The sequence below is a fragment of the Meriones unguiculatus genome, chromosome 3, assembly GCF_030254825.1.
Source record: "Meriones unguiculatus strain TT.TT164.6M chromosome 3, Bangor_MerUng_6.1, whole genome shotgun sequence".
Taxonomy (NCBI): domain Eukaryota; kingdom Metazoa; phylum Chordata; class Mammalia; order Rodentia; family Muridae; genus Meriones; species Meriones unguiculatus.
This window is the reverse complement of record NC_083351.1, coordinates 82,759,372-82,777,251: the sequence shown is the minus strand read 5'-3', so window position 1 is coordinate 82,777,251 and position 17,880 is coordinate 82,759,372. Positions and strand designations below refer to the sequence as shown.

General features: G+C 41.2%; 1 protein-coding gene across 11 annotated transcripts in view; it reads left to right on the top strand.

Moving 5' to 3' along the window:
• The window catches only part of Hivep2 (HIVEP zinc finger 2), a 192,413-nt gene that overhangs the window by 94,733 nt on the left and 79,800 nt on the right, over positions 1–17,880 (top strand). For all 11 annotated transcript variants that reach the window (XM_060380245.1, XM_060380246.1, XM_060380242.1 and 8 more), the window contains one exon: positions 13,198–13,299. The gene's annotated coding sequence lies outside the window, so the exon portion shown is untranslated. The remainder of the gene's footprint in view (positions 1–13,197; positions 13,300–17,880) is intronic.

Genomic DNA, 17,880 nt, shown 5'->3' with positions numbered 1-17,880 from the left:
ACCCAGGGTGGGATGGTGGCAGACCAGTTTTCATTTGATTTTTTTCCAGGTATTTTGTAAATGCAGTGGTTAGAGGACAGAGACTCCAGCCATCAGCTTGAGAATGTCTAGATGAGCTCTGGACACTTCCTCCCCATTATCCTCCATCGCCTGTGGGTCAGGAATGGGAAGGGGAACACGTATGCTTCCACTTGTAGAAAGGAAATATTCGGGGGCAAAAAATCAGTTTCATTTCGAGAGGCCATTCTTGATCTGGACACATATGGCCGTGTGTGTGTGTGGCCTGCACTCAGCTATGGTTGTCTCGAAGTCCAGTCCTATTTGAACTCATGTTTTTGTGCCAATGGCTTCCTCATAGTACAGTGCACTGCAGTAACTTTAGGAGAGAATTGTCCCTGGAGTCCTTATTATGTCACAGAGATTGAAATGGGAAGCAAAGTGTGTATCATCGGGCAGTCAAGTTTGTTAAGAAGTTAGATGTTACAATTATGTCTTTTCTGGTTTCATAAAAGATAAAACTATCAAGCCTTATTAATTAGATGTAGCCTGTTCTAACCACCTGGAACCAGTATCTAGTTACTTCACATTAATCGTAGCTAATTTTAAAATGTGACGCCTTAGATGTGAAGACTGAGCTGCAGCTAGGCTGGAATTCTCGGAGCTGGGATGCAGAGCGGGTGTGGAGTGGAGTTATGTAACTGTCTTAGCCCTTTTGGCATTCATAAAAACAAGAAACGTACTTCCTGAGGTTATCTCACGTTGAGCAAAAACTTTAAATACCCAAATAAAAATTCCGTTTGGATTCTTGAATATGACCAAATTTCACATGGATCTGTAGTTTGGATGTTTTTGAGTCTGATTCTGGTTTGGGTGTCTTTTATGAGGAACAACAAACAAAACATCCTGTTTTCAGAATAGCCAGCACAAGTCCTAAGGGAATAATCACAGAAATAGCTAAAGTCTTCCTATATCTGCTAGGAGCCTTAAAATTTCCATTATTATTATGTTTTTCTTCAAAGTCCTTTTCAGAAGTGTGACTAAGACAAAGTCTGTTGGCGCCCTCAGGTACTGGGGTCTTGCAAAGTGCGAGTCGCCCACTGTCGGTGTAACCGCGACCATTTTGAGTGGTAAATATGTGGGAACTCTTTGCTTTTATTTTTTACCTCTTCCCCCTGGCACCTTCATCTTTTGGAGCTTACCAAGATTCCTTTTAAGTGTTTGTTTATGTCAACGTAAGTGAAAACTAAAACGATGTTTTGAGATGACTGTAATATGGCTTTAGGATTGTTGAAGGAGCCACAGTGGTGATGCGGAAGCTGAAAATAGCTCTCCATTTTATGCAATCAAGTAAAACACTGTACCTTGGCATCCCCACACCGGATTAGCAAGGAGTTGGAAGTTATTCCACCCCCAGCATGCCATTAGGGATGACAGGCGGAGCTATGACAAACTGCTGGTTTAATGGAGCATGTGGTGCTGGCCGCATTGCTGAGATGTACAGGCCCGATTAGCACTGAGTGACCTCAACTCACATACATTTCCTTTGAAAAAGACACCTGACAGGCCTGCTGTGCTCCAGTGAGCATTCCTGCAGCGTGGCCTCTCACAGCGAGCCCACTCACTTTAGGGTTGCTAAGGTCCCATGTCTCTGCTCTTTGCTCTGCTTTCAAAGGTGGCAAGCTTCAGCTGTCACATACCACGGCCACGAAAGAGGCTTTTCTTCCCTTCTTACAGGATTGTGTGTGTGTGCGTGTAAGCTAGAGGTCCACATCAGGTGTTTTCCTCAGTCACTCTCCACTTTACTTTCTGAGTCAGGGTCTCTCCCTGAACCTGGAGGTTAATGAACGGTTAGGCAAAACTAGCTGGCCACAAGGCCGCCCAGCATGGAGTGCCTGCCTTTGTATGTGTGGAGGGCCTTGGATCTGAACTCAGATCCTCAAGTTTGTTCAGGAAGCCCTTTACTGCCCCAGACTGTGCTGTTTTCACTGCCCTCCTACACAGGCAGGGCCTCTGTCTCCTTCTGTAAGAAAATGTGAGCCTAAGATGCAATCCCAGCTAACTCTTATTTCTGTTGAGTAAGTGGCTAAGTCTCTCCAGTAGGTTCTTCTAAGTCAAGAGCTGTGCCATGCTTGTGAGCCAGAGTTTGAAGCCTCACCTTAAATCTTTGTTATCTAAAAGGGGACTGCTAGCTGTGCCCTGCCAGATCATAGAGCTGTCAGGTTATAATTAACATGTGACTCTAATTAAACAGAATTGGTGAGAAATATCTGGGAGGGTGTAACAGTGCAACCATGATGTTTGCATTTAAATGTTTGAGATTGCTCCCTTCACTTTCAGCCTGGCTTTCAATAAAGAGCTAGGGTGCCATATCTCACATATCTCACATAGCTCTATTGTTTTGGGTCTTGGCTGCAGGCTTTGGGGACCAGAGTGTATTCAGCTTGCATTGTGGTATCTGTCTTTCAGACAGAAATGTTGGAGAATGTATATTCTTTTCCTTTTTTATTTCTTCAAAGAGATTAAAGCCCAGCTCTGACGGAGAGGGCAGGGTCTCTGAGAAGACCTCCCAGTGCTTGGAACTCACAGATTCTACCCAGGTCCCTTTCCCTATCGTCCATGGCAGTGCTCTCTCCCGCAGCTCCCAGGGCCTCTGGCTGCTGGCCAGGCTCCCAGGGCCTCTGGCTTTGATGTGTGGTGCAGGCTGTCTTCTGGCCAGGTTGTTGTTACTGTGGCCTGGGCTTTGCTCACACCGAGTGCCAGGAGGATGTCTTATGTGCAATATATGTCTTCACAGTCCTAGTCCTGAGAGACCTTGCATTTGTCTGAGCCACAAGTGGCCATCCTTAACTGCTCTGCTTGGCTGTGCTTTCTTCTGGGTGTCTGCTGGGGACAAGTTTGCAACCTGCCTGTCACTTGGGAGTAGGACCCACCCCTCTGTTTGGAGGAAGAGAGCAACTCTTTGCCAGGTCTATTGTTAGTCTGAAGGGTTTTCTAGGCCTGGCTCAGGGAAACCAACCAAGCTAGTTGAACAGCTTCCTCAGGAGGGGGTTGGGGAGTGGTGCACTGACCTTCTTTTACTCTAGGCCTGGCAGCAGATTCCCAAAGACATCAGTTCTGGCAAGGGAAGTCTCAGGTGAACCCTGTTTGAACCACAGCTCCAAGCTTGTAGTAAGAGGCTGTGCTGTTGCAGATATAACTTCATGACTTCTGATGATGCCCTTGGCAGTTGTAAAAGCAGGTAGATACTTGATCACAGAAGATTACAGTGGTAGCTATTAAGGAGTATGAATGATCCTGTCTGGTTCATAAGTAGCCCAAAGCCATGCACACATTGTGGGGGTCCGGGAAGGGAGACTTATCTCTGATGGTCTGTGTTCAAAAGGGCCAATTCAGTTCAAACAGAAAATTAAAATGAAACCCAGCTTGTCCTGATTTGTATGACAAGACTTGCCTACTGGGTGTCTCACCGGATTTAGTGGTGACCGTCCCACAGAGGGGAGTTTCTCCGTCCTGTTCTAGCAAAGCCCTGCCTCCCAGTGTGTAGCTACACTGACAGCTATTCACTTCTTTACGCTACTTTTAGAAAGTCCCAAGATTCTGTGTTTCCCTGTGTTTTTCTCTTATATTCTTTTCACAACAACTCACTATGAGGTTTGTTTTTGTTTTTTGGTCACCTCCAGTGAAACTTTGGCATTCTTTGTTGTTGCGGGTTTAGAGAAATGAAGTAGATGTTTGGCGCCATAGCATAACTCGCTTAGGAGAGAGCTCTGAGGGTTCTGAGTAGAAAGGTGAAGAGCTTTGTGGAAGGTAGGCTTCATGGTCTTACCAGCGCATGCCTGTTTGTACTGTCTTTCATGTCCTACAACTATTTATACGTTAGACTTAATTTAGAATTCTTATGCAGAGAACATTTTCTCACCGTTAAGGAGTACTGGCATGTCTGGGCCTTGATGGGACTGATGGCCTGGAGGAAGCTGAGTTCCCTACTATGAGTGTCATGATAATAGTACCTTGTGATGTTCAAACCTTGGGTTTTTGAAGTGTCAGAGTGCTCTCATCTGTGTTTCCTAAATATTGATTTCTCTTGTAGGGACACACACTACAGTGGAGTTTGTGTAACAGACATGTACCTTGGACAGTTAATGCAGTAAGCCAGCTAGTATTAGTGTGAAGCGTGGTATGTGGAGGCCTATTTCAAATTCATTTCTGAGCTTTATTAAGGTGATGGAGTCTGGTCTGTGACCGGTGGAAGTAGAGGGTAAGGTTGCTATCCTGATGCTTACATGCTTCTTTTCCAAATGCTTTTCTTGTTGGTGGAAGTTAGGCAACTACAGCCCCATGCTAAGCTACCTTCTTCAGAACAGTCCCACGATGGAATTTTTACTTTAATATAAGTATTTTTTTTCGGTTCACTCTTGCTTTTCTACTGAATCCATTGTACAATATATACAATGTGATGTGTGCTAGCAGAAAAATGTCTCAGAGGAAGTTAAAAAAAAAAAACAGCAATCCAAAGGTGTAACTCATTAATGATTTCATTCTGTTTCTGGGTATGTTTCTTTCTATTGTCAGCCAGTGTGGGAGGAAAAGGAAAAACGATGCTGCAGTTGAGGGTGTTGTGTGGGTTTGTGCCATCCCAAGTACTCTATAGGAGAAGAAACATTTATTTTTGCAGTAAAAGTAATATTCAAACACTAACAGAAAATTATTAATTATGTTACAGTGAAAAGTTGTTCCCTAATGCTGTTAAAGTTGTTATCATTAAAGACAAATGTTAACCAGATATACATACGCATATATGAATATGCAAAATAAAATGATAATTTTGTGCTCCTAGGCTTACACCTAAAATGTCATTTCTAACACTGTTATTGCTGCTAGTGCAGAGAATTTGCATAGGGCTAAGACAAGCTATCGAGTTCTCACTATAGGATTATAACTCTCAGGCCTGAAAATATTACACAGAACTGAAATTTCCCTCCCCTGGTTAAAAGTGAATTCTGGCTGGCAGTTTCCAGTGATGAGAACTATTCAAAGCAGGTGTGATAGCTGGCTGAACTCTACCTTCTTGCTTGCTCTGGGAGCCTTTTCTGTCTTCATTCCTGTCTACTTCCCATTCCACCATAGGGCCTATACCCCTCGCACATCTGAAGCCTTTGACAGTTGCTATTCACTAGGCTGAATTCTGCCTGTTCTCAGCAGTTATTATTCTTAGGATCCTCACCACACATTTTAGCATTGAGCACCTACTTTTAAAAAACTGTGTTTATGTGTGTCTCTGTGTGTGTGTGTCTGTGTGTGCCTGTGTGTGTATCTGTTGTATGTATGTGTGTGTGTGGTGTGTATGGTGTGTGTGTGGTTCAGGGCATGAGTCATAGACTTTATTACTTCCTTTATTAGCAGAAAGTCAGGTACTTAGTGAGCATTTGCAGTTGGCTGGCAATTTCTGAGAATCTCGCTTCTCAAATGTAGCCTTCACACGAGCACATCAGTCGGGTTTGGGGCTCATCTTAGACCTACAGGGTCTAGAATCAATTTAATTTAGCAAGCTCCCCTGTTGACTGTGTGTCTGTTAAAGTTTTAAAAAGCTCCGCCAAGACTGCAACCGTCTTCAAAGCACTTGCCTTTTCTGTACCTATGATGCTGTTAGCTTATTCTTGTCTTATAGCTGCTCCTACTTAGGAGAAGGTTCCATTGGCGAAGCACATGCCATACAACCGTGAAGACCTGAATTTTGACCACGGCACCTACTTAAAGAACAGGCTGAGGTAGAGACAGGATCCCTGGGGCTGTTGCCAGCCAGTCTAGCAAAGTAGCAAGCTCCAAGTTCAAAGATGTGCTGTTCCAAAAAATAAGGGACACTGTCTTGGAGGAAGACACTCAGGGTCCACCTTTACACTTCTCTCTCTCTCTCTCTCACACACACACAAACACACACACACACACACACACACACAACCACATTAGGTGTGGCCAGAAGATTCTATGTGAAGTCACTTGAACTGTATTTGCATTCTGGCTCAAACTATTGTTTCACATAAATCATATACATCTCTTCAAGTGGCCTCTTGTAGACACCTCACACCGAGGAGCAGACTGTATGATTTACTTTCCTTAGCTCCCTCTTTCTTTCTGTCTCACTTCCACTCAGCCTGCTATTTTGAACTCCAGGGAAGAAAATTTGTAGACAGTTTGTAATCTTTGAAGAAACATGCTTTAGATGAAATATCTGCCACTCTCTTTACATATTTCTTCAGTAAAACAGAGAAACAGGTCACTTGTACTTTCACACAACTCAACACATAGAGTGTGGCTATTAAAGTCAACAGAGAGCCAGCCTTGGTCCTTAGGTACCTACGGTTACAGAGGTACTTGACTTGCATTCTTCCTTTCACTTTTGTGTGTTGACCTCTTATCTACCAATGCAGATTCTAGGTGTATGGACCACTTAGATTAACTGAAGTGTAAGCTTACTTTCCAGTACCTGTAGAGTGCCCAGTAAATCAAGGATGATGACCTATGGATATAATTAACATGCACAACAAAATGTAGACTGTTTTCAGTACAAAAAAAATTAAATTGTTTTCATTGTAAGAGGCTCTCATGTCATTCAGACTAGTCTCAAACTTCCAATGTAGCTAAGGCTGACCTTAAATGCCCCATCTTCCTGCTTCTACCTTCTAGATGCTGAGATGACAGGCCTGTGTCTCCAGACATGGCTGTTTTGTTATAGGTCCAAGTCGCTTATACTTTGTTTTCCTCTATCGTTGAGTCCAAATCTAGATGACAGAGAAACAGGAGGTGTTAGAGAAAAAAGAGGGAGGAAGGAACTTTATACGGGGCTTTCTGAGCTATTCACTTTTGTTTGAAGTGAACTACAGGGTTCTTCAGATGGGGCAATTAAATGGGGATGGTTTTTGGAAGTGTGAGAGTTTATACAAAATTTGAGCTTAGTTTTGTCAAGAAAACTAAGCTTATATAAAATGGGAATTAAAATTACCTTCTATTTAATCACTGTTTGACCACATGTAGAGAATAGTATTTCTGGGGGACTTAAAGGGAATTAACACAATTAGCTGCTGGATAGGAATGATGTATTTTTAGCAAGTGAAATGGGAACAGGAAAAGCGAGGAGACTAACAAAATATGAACATTTATTGAGTGAAAGTCAAAGTCATACACATAGAGATAACTTATAATATACTGTGTTTGGTTAACATGGGAAACTAAGGTGCTGAGAAGCTTCCGTTCATCACACCTAAATACTGTGTTTATGGGACAACACCATTTTAACCATAATCCAAATATGGAAGTTCTTGAGTTTATTGAAGTGAAGGGCATCTCATACAGAGAATGAAGGCTATGGAACCTGGGATAAAGCAGCTGAGAATGTTGCAAGCACATGCGTATCAGGGGTGTCAGAATAAAGGTAACAAGGAACAGAGGTTGTCCTACTACAGACTACAAATTTAAAAATAAATCTTAAAAGCTTTTTTTTTTAACAAACCCTTGGAAAAATGTGTGAGGAATGCTAATTTAGTAAATAAGATTGTGGCTAATTTGGAATTTGTAAAAAATTTGTGCATGTACCTCATGCTGTAGATCCAAATAAAATGGCAGATATGTTAAATCACTAAGTATTTAAAAATAAATGTAAAGTTTTGCAGAAAAGTCAACACACACAGATATGTACACCACATAAAAGACAGTGTAACTATTAAAGTAAAGCCAGAATCTAAACATGGTCAAATTATATGATTAGGTAAAATTTTCATTAAAGATAGAAGACAATAAAAGTATTTTGAATGGGAAAAGAATTACCCTCACTATTAAAATAATAAAAAAGAAACTGAGGTACAACTTGTATTTAATAAACCATTTTTTTTAAAGTGTACAAAGTTACGACATTTGCTGGTTGTAGAGTACTTTATTTTTGGCTACTTTATAAGTTATTTAAGTAATCTGATCTGGGTTAGATATAAGTTCATAAAGTGTTCTTACTTTGACTTACTAATATTGCTTCTGATAATATTGTAAGGAAAATGGTATTTTATTTCTAGTGATACAGATAAAAGCATTTGAGGTATTTCCACATGCGGCAATAATGAAAGAAGTATTTCATGTTAGTCCTGTGAAAGAGTATGTGTCTAGTAAAAATGAGCACTCTTAATTCACAGAAACAAAGAACTGCTTGCAGAATAGTGAGTGAAAGAATGCATGCGCAGTACAAGGGCGTCTGTGTGAGATATGCTCATGCTGGGGCACATAATAGATCATTGTGTTTGGGTTACAGGAACAGCACTGCTTTTCTGCTTCGAACACTTGCAGTTTTGGTGTGCACTTGTAAGGAAAACCAGCAGGGGCAACTAAGCAGGAAGGCTAGAGAGCCTTGTAGTGTGGCATTGGCAGGGTTTGGGGTCTGTTCTCCCTCTGCACTCAATTCTTTCCCCCTTTCCATTGTATCCTAAACTGAGAAACAATTTTAACAGACTTAGTGTTTTCTTGCTTCTTTCTTTCTTTCTTTCCTTCCTTCCTTCCTTCCTTCCTTCCTTCCTTCCTTCCTTCCTTCCTTCCTTTCTTTTTTTGTAATGTTAAAATTTTGTTCCTGGATTTGAAAGGGGACATAGAATAAAAGAAGCCAAGAAATGGCTTTTTAGTTGCAGACTGGGCAGTACTGACCTTCTGAGCCTTGGTTTTCACTGCCAGTGAGAGAACAGTGCTCGAGGATTGCTCAGCTCTGTAAGGACACGGGGACCCAAACTCATGCCAGCTGCTGTGAGCTGCTTCGAGGAGAACCGTGGCAGACTAGTACTACCTTGCCCCGTGAAGTGTACCATGAGCTTACAGAGCATGGTCCCTATGTATGACCAGGGAAAGCCATCCATCTAGCCCAGCCAGGCAAGCCCAGCACTGTCAGTTTAGCTGATTTATTACAGGAAAAGAGCTGAAACAGGCTAATTGGTGACAGGCGTGGTCAAGGAGTAGCTAACGATAGTGTTCTACTGATTAGACACTTTCTAACATGAAACTGATCGAAACACAAAGTTCAGGTGATCTTTGATTTTCTGTTGGGGCCAGAGCACACTGACTGCGCAGCACCTCTCTCTACACTAATGCCAAGTGTGGTGTGGGCAGCAGGAAAAGAAGGCAGAGGGAGGCAGTTTAGACCCAGCCCCTTCAGCTAGTTGTGAAACTGTTTGTTTGCTTTGTAGTACAGGATTGTGGGGGATCTACTGTGATGCTGTGTGTCACTGTTTGTTTTTTAAGGAAACAAACATTTCTGGGGGGGGGGGCGGAATGTCCTACGGTTTGCCCACCTAGGCTTACAGGCAATAGAATTGAATCTTCTATGCTAATCACTGTCAGTCATGTAACCAGGTCACTCATAGGTGAATAATGTATTTTCCTTACTGCTCTTGGCTTTGACAGAAGGTAACTCCACCACTTTTAGGCAGTATGCAAGCACTGAAAATGCCCCCAAATCATTTGAAATCACTGTTCTCTCCACATCAGACACAGAAAAGATACTTGCAGCTGTGTAGGTGAAAGGCTTTTAACATATGAGCCTAATAACATATGGGCCTAATAACTGGTTGTACTCAGAAATTTAAGACTTCTTAGGAGACAAAAATTACATAATTTAAGGAAACCACATTCTAAGAAATGAGCAAGACTGGAAAGGGATGTTAGATTTCCACGTCTGTACTGGTTAGCTTCAAACTGTACATTGAAAACTCAATAACAAAAGATTTTAAAGAATTTCAAGCTTGTGGGCTGGAAGATGGCTCAGTGGTAAAGTGCTTGGTGAACAAACAGGAGGGCCTGGCTCCAGATCCCCAGACACCTATGTACACACAAAGCCAGGCATGGCTGTGTACACCTGCAGCCTTGGCACTGGATGCAGAAACAGGTGGGGTGAGGGGGTCAGTTGGCCAGCTTGTGAGATCCAGGTGTAGCAAGAGACCCTGCCTCAAAAATACACCTGAGACCCAGAAAGGAAGGCACTGACATGATTTGACTTCCACACAGGTGCACACAGCCACATACGAACACACATGCATTCATGGCACACAGCCACACAGAATGAAGTGAAATTATACAGTAAGAAGGAATCTTCAAGTATGTTCTGCACCATGAGGGACGAGGCCTAGTCTACTTTAGAAAGTGACCAAATGAAAGAAGCACTGCGTGAGCTTCTGCACACACCCATCCTAGCAAATATTCACAAATTGTGTCGTGAACCTGGGTACCATTGTTACATGACAGTCTTTAAAGTGCTTTCATAACAAAAAAGGAAAGGCAGATATTTTCACAGCTTTAGGTGTTCACAGATATGTTTGTATTCTGCTTTCTTGGAGTTCATTGAACAATGATTTTATTAGTTTATTATTACTATTATTATTATTATTATCATTTATTACAATTTAATCAATTTGTATCCCAGCTGTGCCCCCCTTCCTCATCTCCTCCCAATCCCACCCTTCTTCCCTCTTCTCTCCCTATGCCCTTCCCCTAGTCCACTGATAGGGGAGGTCCTCCTCCCCTTCTATCTGACCCTAGCCTATCAGTTCTCATCAGGACTGGCTGCATTGTTGTCTGTGGCCTGGCAAGGCTGCACCCCCCAGGGGGAGGTGATTAGAGAGTCTGTCACTGAGTTCATGCCAGAGATCTTTGCTCCCCTTCCTAGGGACCCCACTTGGATACTGAGTCTATGGACTACATCTGAACTGGGGTTTTAGGTCTTCTTCATTCATTGTCCTTGGTTGGGGTTTCAGTCTCTGCAGGGCTCCCAAGGCTCAGGTGTTTGTTTGTTTGTTTGTTTGTTTGTTTGTTTTGGCTCTGTTGGTCTCCTTTTGGAGCTCCTGTCCCCTCCAGGTCTTTCTATCTCTCCCTTCTTTCATAAGATTACCTGCACTCTGCCCAGAGTTTGGCTGTGAATCTCAGCCTTTGCCTCGATACTTTGATCCATATAGTCTTTCAGAGACCCTCTGTGGCAGGCTCCTGGCCTGTTACCTATCTCCTCCTCCAAAGTCTATCACATTTGTCCTTCCGAATGAGGATTGAACATCTTTCCTAGGGTCTTTCTTGTTGTTTAGCTTCTTTAGAACTATAGATTTTAGTATGTTTATCCTATATTATATGACTATTATCCATTTATGAATTAGTGTATACCATGTGTGTCTTTCTGCTTCTGGATTACCTCACTCAAGATGATCTTTTCTAGTTTCTATCATTCACCTGAAAATTTCCTTATTTCCTTGTTTTTAATAGCTGAGTAATATTCCATTGTGTAAATATACCACAATTTCTGTATCTATTCCTTTGTTGAGGACATCTGGGTTGTTTCCAGCTTCTGGCTATTACAAATAGAGCTGCTGAGAACATGGTTGAGCAGATGTCCTTGTTGTATAGTTGAGCATACTATGCCTAGGAGTAGTATAGGATACTATAATATATTATATATTGTAGTATAGTATATAATATACTATAATATAGTATAGTACAGTATATTTCACCTTACACCTATCAGAATGGCTAAGATCAAAACCTCAAGTGACAACACATACTGGAGAAAGGGGAACCCTCCTCCATTGCTGGTGGAATGTAAATGATACAACCACTTTGGAAATCAATCTGGCACTTTCTCAAAAATTTAGGAATAGTGATACCTCAAGATTGTATTTGTATTCAGCAAAATTAACACACCCACCCACACACACACACACACACACACACACACACACACACACACGGTGGGGTGAACACAGAGAGACACAGAAAGAGAGACAGAGACACACAGAGAGAAGTGCAGACATGTGCACATGCACACATGCTCACACAGAATGGGCTGGGTGTGCCAAGCATGGCAGAGCTCTTAGCTTGCAAGTGCAAAGACCTGAGTTGTGTTCTGAACACCATAGAAATAAATGGATGAATAAGTTAATCGACAAAGCATATGGCATTTGTCTTGTCACACTAATAGCAGGAACTCTGGAAAGATAATAAGGACTGTTTATCTTTGCTAATGAAGAAGTCTCTTGAGTTCATGCCCAAGTGAGCTTCCTGAATAACCACTCTGTAAACAGCAGTCAGGCCAGAATCTAGGCTTTAGGTTTTCTTGAAAATTCATACATAGTTCCTTGGCTACTGTAGGGCTCTCCTTGGCATATATGCCTATCATCATTTATATTACCCCTTATTAGCATTTTTGAGTGAATATCATCTAAAACTAGAAGTGGATAGAGAATCTATTTCAAACTTCATTAATATATGTAGTAAGTAGCTATCTCATAATAGAATTCTGTAGTAAAAATTATGTATATCTGCTTTTGTAATATGGGCTTGAATGTTGACTAGGATGTGGTGTGGATATGTCCTGTGACTTCAAAATACTGGTTTGTTTGAAAATACCGGGTTTAATCCAGGTAGACCCGATCAGGATTAGCTTGAAGCTATGTAATTTTCTGTCATCTTCTCTCTGCTTGGTCCTCTAGTGACTATTTCAGTCTCTCTCCAGGTGAGCTCTTGCTCACTTTTGCTTGGAACTCCCATAACTGAGACAGTAATTTGATTTGTGAACCTCAGGATGGGTGTTGTGATGTCAAAGTGAGTGGAATGAGCTGATTGTATTTATAAGTTATTGATGGGCTTTCACTACTGTGAACTGTTGCTAAGGGAAACGAGGCAGCATGTTCACACTAATAAGAAAACCCCAGTTGCTGAATTATTTTCAAGGAGGCTTGGTCACTGTTACGTGTACATCATCAGTCCAGGTGTCAACTTCTGCCCCCTAGCAGAGCCTGCAGACATTTGGTGGCTTTTGTGAAATGCAACCTTCAACTTCACTGTGTCAGGCACTTACCAGCATTAAAGGGGTTATTCCAGATCACCTCTTCTTTCCATGTTGCCTTGGGTGATTTTAATGTCCTCTAATCATGCGGTCAGTTATTCCCATATGCCAGTCGGTTATGAAAACTAACTCTTCTTCTCTTTTATTTCTGGGTCTTTAACGTCTCTTTGTCCTAACATTCTTTTACTCCAGTTAGAAATTTTAACCCAGTTACCATATACTTTTTTTGTTTTGTAGCACAGTAACAGAAAAGACACTGTTCTAGTCTTGATTTGAAATTTGTATTATTAATGTACAGATACCATCAAGCCCTGATTTAAATGCTCTTCTGTTTGTGTTTTCATTAGGTGAAGTCTGTGAGTTTTGTCAAACACAACAATAATCAGGTGTACTTGAAAGATTAAGTGAATTGATTTGATTGAAACATTCTCTCAACTGTCAGCCAAAAGGTAAGTGAGGGCTCTCGCTTTCTGTGGTTTGACTTTAGTTGCCAACATGTGATTATTAAGTAAGTGTTCAATGAGATTTTGACAGGAATAATTTGGAGCCCCCAGAACAAGTGATAGACTTTGGGGTATAGCCTCAGTGAATGTACTTGTATATCTGTCCTGTAGTCTGTACAGTTACTTCAGGTATAAAATTGTGTGTGTGCTTGTGCATCTATATATGATGTCTCTGGAGAGATGGTATATGTGCGTGCGTGCATGCACATGTATGCATGATGAATGTGGGAGGCGGTGTTTGTGCATGTATGTGTGCACATGTATGTATGACATATGTGGGGGAGGAGGTGTGTGTATGTGTGTGCAAGTACACAGGCCCACATACAGAGAGCCCAGGAGAGGATGACACATCTCCAACTCTATCTGTCTCTGTCATAATTATTTATGACAGTGTCTCTCACTGACTAGCAGGCTAGGCTGGCAGTCAGTAAGCCTGCAAAGCTCCTTCCTCCACAGTGCTAGGCATTGCAAGCTGTGCCCTGCCCGGGTGCCCTCTGAACGCACACCCCCAGCTTGCTCAGCACATGCTCTTACCCACTGTATCATCTCCATGGTCCGTGTAATCTGACTGTATGTGAACACTGGAAAACATCACCTGCTTTTTGAAATTGCTTCTTCTATCTTCTATTCTGTTTTATTTCATTCTGTTACATTAGATGCAGAGGAGTAAAGCCAGGGCTCTTGCACATGCTAAATTCAGGCACCACTCTTAGGCCACACTCACAACCCCCTTTTATTTGCCATTTTATTGATAATATCCTTGTAAGACTGAAGTAATGTGAGAATATCACATTTTACTTTGGGGGAGATGTGTGTGTGTGTGTGTGTGTGTGTGTGTGTGTGTGTGTGTTTTGTGTGGTGTAACTATCTCATTGGATAAAAATCCAAGATATAATAAGCTTCTAAACAATCCTGCATCTTAGATGTGCATATGTGCATGTGTGAGTTCTTATGCGTGTGCGTGCGTGTGTGCCTGTGTTCCGGTGTACGCTTGTGCATGTGTGTGCCTGGGATAAGAGCAGACATTTAGGAAGGGCTTTCTCAGTGGAGCTCACATTTTGCTGAGTAGCACTGGAGGCTCCTGAAACAGAGAACTGGGAACCAGGAAGAGTAGGGCTGTTTAGTCCCAGATTGGTGGGGATGGCCAGAATTTAGTGGGAACGGGACTTTGGCTACTCTTAAAATGTCACTGTAGTAAAAGCCTGCTCTCTCAAACAGATTTTTGGCATCAGAAAGTCTAAATGATACTGATTTTAGGCTTGATAATTTTTTTAACTCAAGCTAGTTTATGCTTTAATTAACCCTTTGTATAGTAACAGAGAATTTGGGGAAAAATTGTTTTTCTAATTTAGGTCACAAGATTTGAATTATTAGAGCTTTACATATTTTTCATGATACTAAAATTGTGATTCTTGTTATTAAATTTCTCTCAAATAAACTGGCACTATTTAAAAATTCAACAAGTTCTAATGAATAAGAGAAGAAAATGCCCAATCATTTTGGGAGACAGTTTCAAGGCAAACCAACCACTGGTGTTTGTCTATTTGTGAGCACCTGAGGGTGCCACTCATTGGTCACATGTCTCAGCATTGTATGGCCTGTGGACACCAACAGCTGCTTTGCCTGCAGTGATCTGCCCTGATGCCTCAGCCTTGGGTCTTGCTTCATTTGTGTAGCCTTTGGACAGTAGGAGAGTAGAAATATTGAATCTACAAACTAGGAATTTTTCTTCATCCTGCCCTGTAAGGGAATTCTCATTGTTATGTACACATAGTGCCATTTGGAGACAGATTTGGATAATTAAAGGGATATAAGGCAGTCAGATGACAGTCCCACCGGGAAGAGAAATTTTTAAAAACTTTCAAAATCAAAGCTTTATTGTAGATACTCTGTATGTCAGAAAATGAAAATTAATACTCCAAAGCAGTAACTTCAATACTACTCATTGGCTTGGCTTTTACACTTACTTCCCATGTGTATTCCACAGTGCTAACATTCAGCTTCAACTGGTATAGAGTTCAATTATGTAGAGGAGACTGAAAGTGGACATGGCCTTGCTGTTTGAGCTCTGGGCTTCTTTGACGTCAGAGCTTTGGAAATATTGATTGTTTTGAATTAAATAAGTGTGCTACTTAATCCATAATGTTCCCTGAAGATAAAACACACAGTCAGCAGGGAGTAGGAGCCAGTGACTATTAGTCATCGCAATGATGGTGGTTAGTGCTAGCAGCTGAATGGCCAGTGTTTCAACCTTACAGAACCTGTATTTTGTCCACTACATGCCTGCTGGTTCTTTAACTTGCCAGCATGAGTCTAATTCACAGAAATGGCATGTTTTCTAAGTTCAAACACCTACAATTTAAAGAAGGGTTTCCTATGGAATTCTTTGCCTTTTTTTCATAATGTGCACAGACAGTATGGTCAGTGACTTCTCACTTTATCAGTGAACTTAGTTGCGACCCCCTAGTTCAAGTAAGGAATAGAAATAATAGAATCGTCTGCACCACAAATTAGTGGCAAATAGAAAGGAACTTGCAAAACTGGAAAGTCTGCAACCATTAGAATATTCATTTTTTGGTATTTCTGACAAGGATAAGAAATATGAATTATTTTACCTTTATAATAATGCTAGTTTCTATACACTGCTGTTTTTCAGGTTGGTAATGCTTTGAGCTACTCTTAACATTACATGTCTAGCTGAAATCCGTGCCTGTAACCATGGGTTGTGCTCTCTGTTCTCAGGTGTACATGTCTTTCATTGAAGGGGGTGGATTCATTAGGAGTTTGACAAGTGACCCTTCACTGGAGCGAAGGGAAGTGTTCTAACCTTTTCTGAGCAATCTGTATGTGTCAGGATCCTGGCTGTAGGATCACAATCATTTAAAATAACTGAGAATCCCTATCTATTCAGCAATATTGGATTTCAGAGTGGTAATTACCTTGCTCAGAATTATGTAACTACTACAGTTATTAATATTTAGAATCAGAAATTATTAGAGTCTTATGTTAAGAAGTACAAAATGACTTAGCCATTAAAAACAAGAAAATCAGGAAATTTGTAGGCAAATTTTCAGGCAAACTGGAAAAGATCTTCTTGAGGTAACACAGACCCAGAAAGATACATGCTATGTACTCACTTATAAGCGGATTTTAGTCATATAGTACAGGACAGACATACTACAATGCACTGACCCCAAGAAGATAAGTGCAATGGGCATCTTAGGCTTCATATTGGGCCACTAGTTAGGGGAGTAGGGACAACACAGACTATTTTGCCTGCTTTTTGATCACTTTCCCCTGATGGGACTTCCCTATCAGGCCATAGGGGAGGAAGAAGAACTCAGTTCTCATGTGAATAGATGAGCTGGAGTGTCTAGGTAGGAGCTCCCTTTTTCTGAGAAATAGGGGAGAAAGGATGCTAGATGGAGGATGGGACTGGAAAGAAGGGGCCTATGACTGAGATGTAAAATGAATTAATTAATAAAAGAAAAATTTAAAAAAGAAGTACAAAATGTCTGATTTCTATAGAAATTGCTAATTTTTTAATAAAATTTCCCAGACCCATTGTTCAACTTTCTATAGTTCCTTTCTCTTTGGGTATGCCTGCATATGGTTATTTCCCTTCTTATTTCTTTAAGTTCAGAAAGTAAACGAGAACACTTCAGCTACTCAGATGGTGCACATCAAACCTGCTGGGCTCACTATATCTTCTCCTGCTTTGCAGACAATTCACAGTAGACCCTGTAAGTTGCCAGGGTATAACCATCAAACTGTTTCCTTTCATAGAGAGGCAGTTTTGTAGATTTTCACATGCATGGAAGTTGTTTCATGTTAATTCCCTTCTGTTTTATTATAACTTCAGAGGGTATTAAACATGCTTAAGTATTGACAAGTTGGTGGAATCTATAGGCTTTTTAGAGCATCTATACTTGACTTACAGTGATCACACTTTGTTTTGTCATTATAGTAGATCCATATGGAGCCCATGAGTGACTAAATTTCATGAGCTGTGTGGCTCCATTTTTCAAAATTCTTTCCTTGGATTTTTCAAGCATTTCACTTGGCCACATAGTTCGCTTATTCATGAGATAAACTAATCTGTTTATTTAGTTGGTCAGCATTCATTAAGCCAGTCATATGAGCAGCATAGGTTTCATCCCATGTCTGTAGCTATTCAACACTCTGACGGAAGCTGCTTTCTTATTTCATAATAGTCTCTTCTGTAGAGTTATTTCTGCCTCTTTTCCTTGGTTGTACTATATGGTGGCTGTGCAAAGAACTTCTCATCAGCAACTCTCTGGATCACCCCTACATAGTGAAACTGAATTACTGCATGCCTTGTTTCTATTTGCAGTTAAGTGTCATAGTTTATCATTTACAAATAGTGTTTACTTGTGTTATCATATGTGAGAAAATAGCTGTGATACAGAAATTATATACACTTCATTTTGTGTACACAGAAATGAAGGGTACTGCTGTGGTGGTGGCACTACAGCCAGCGATTTAGTCAGAGTCACAATCCTAGTG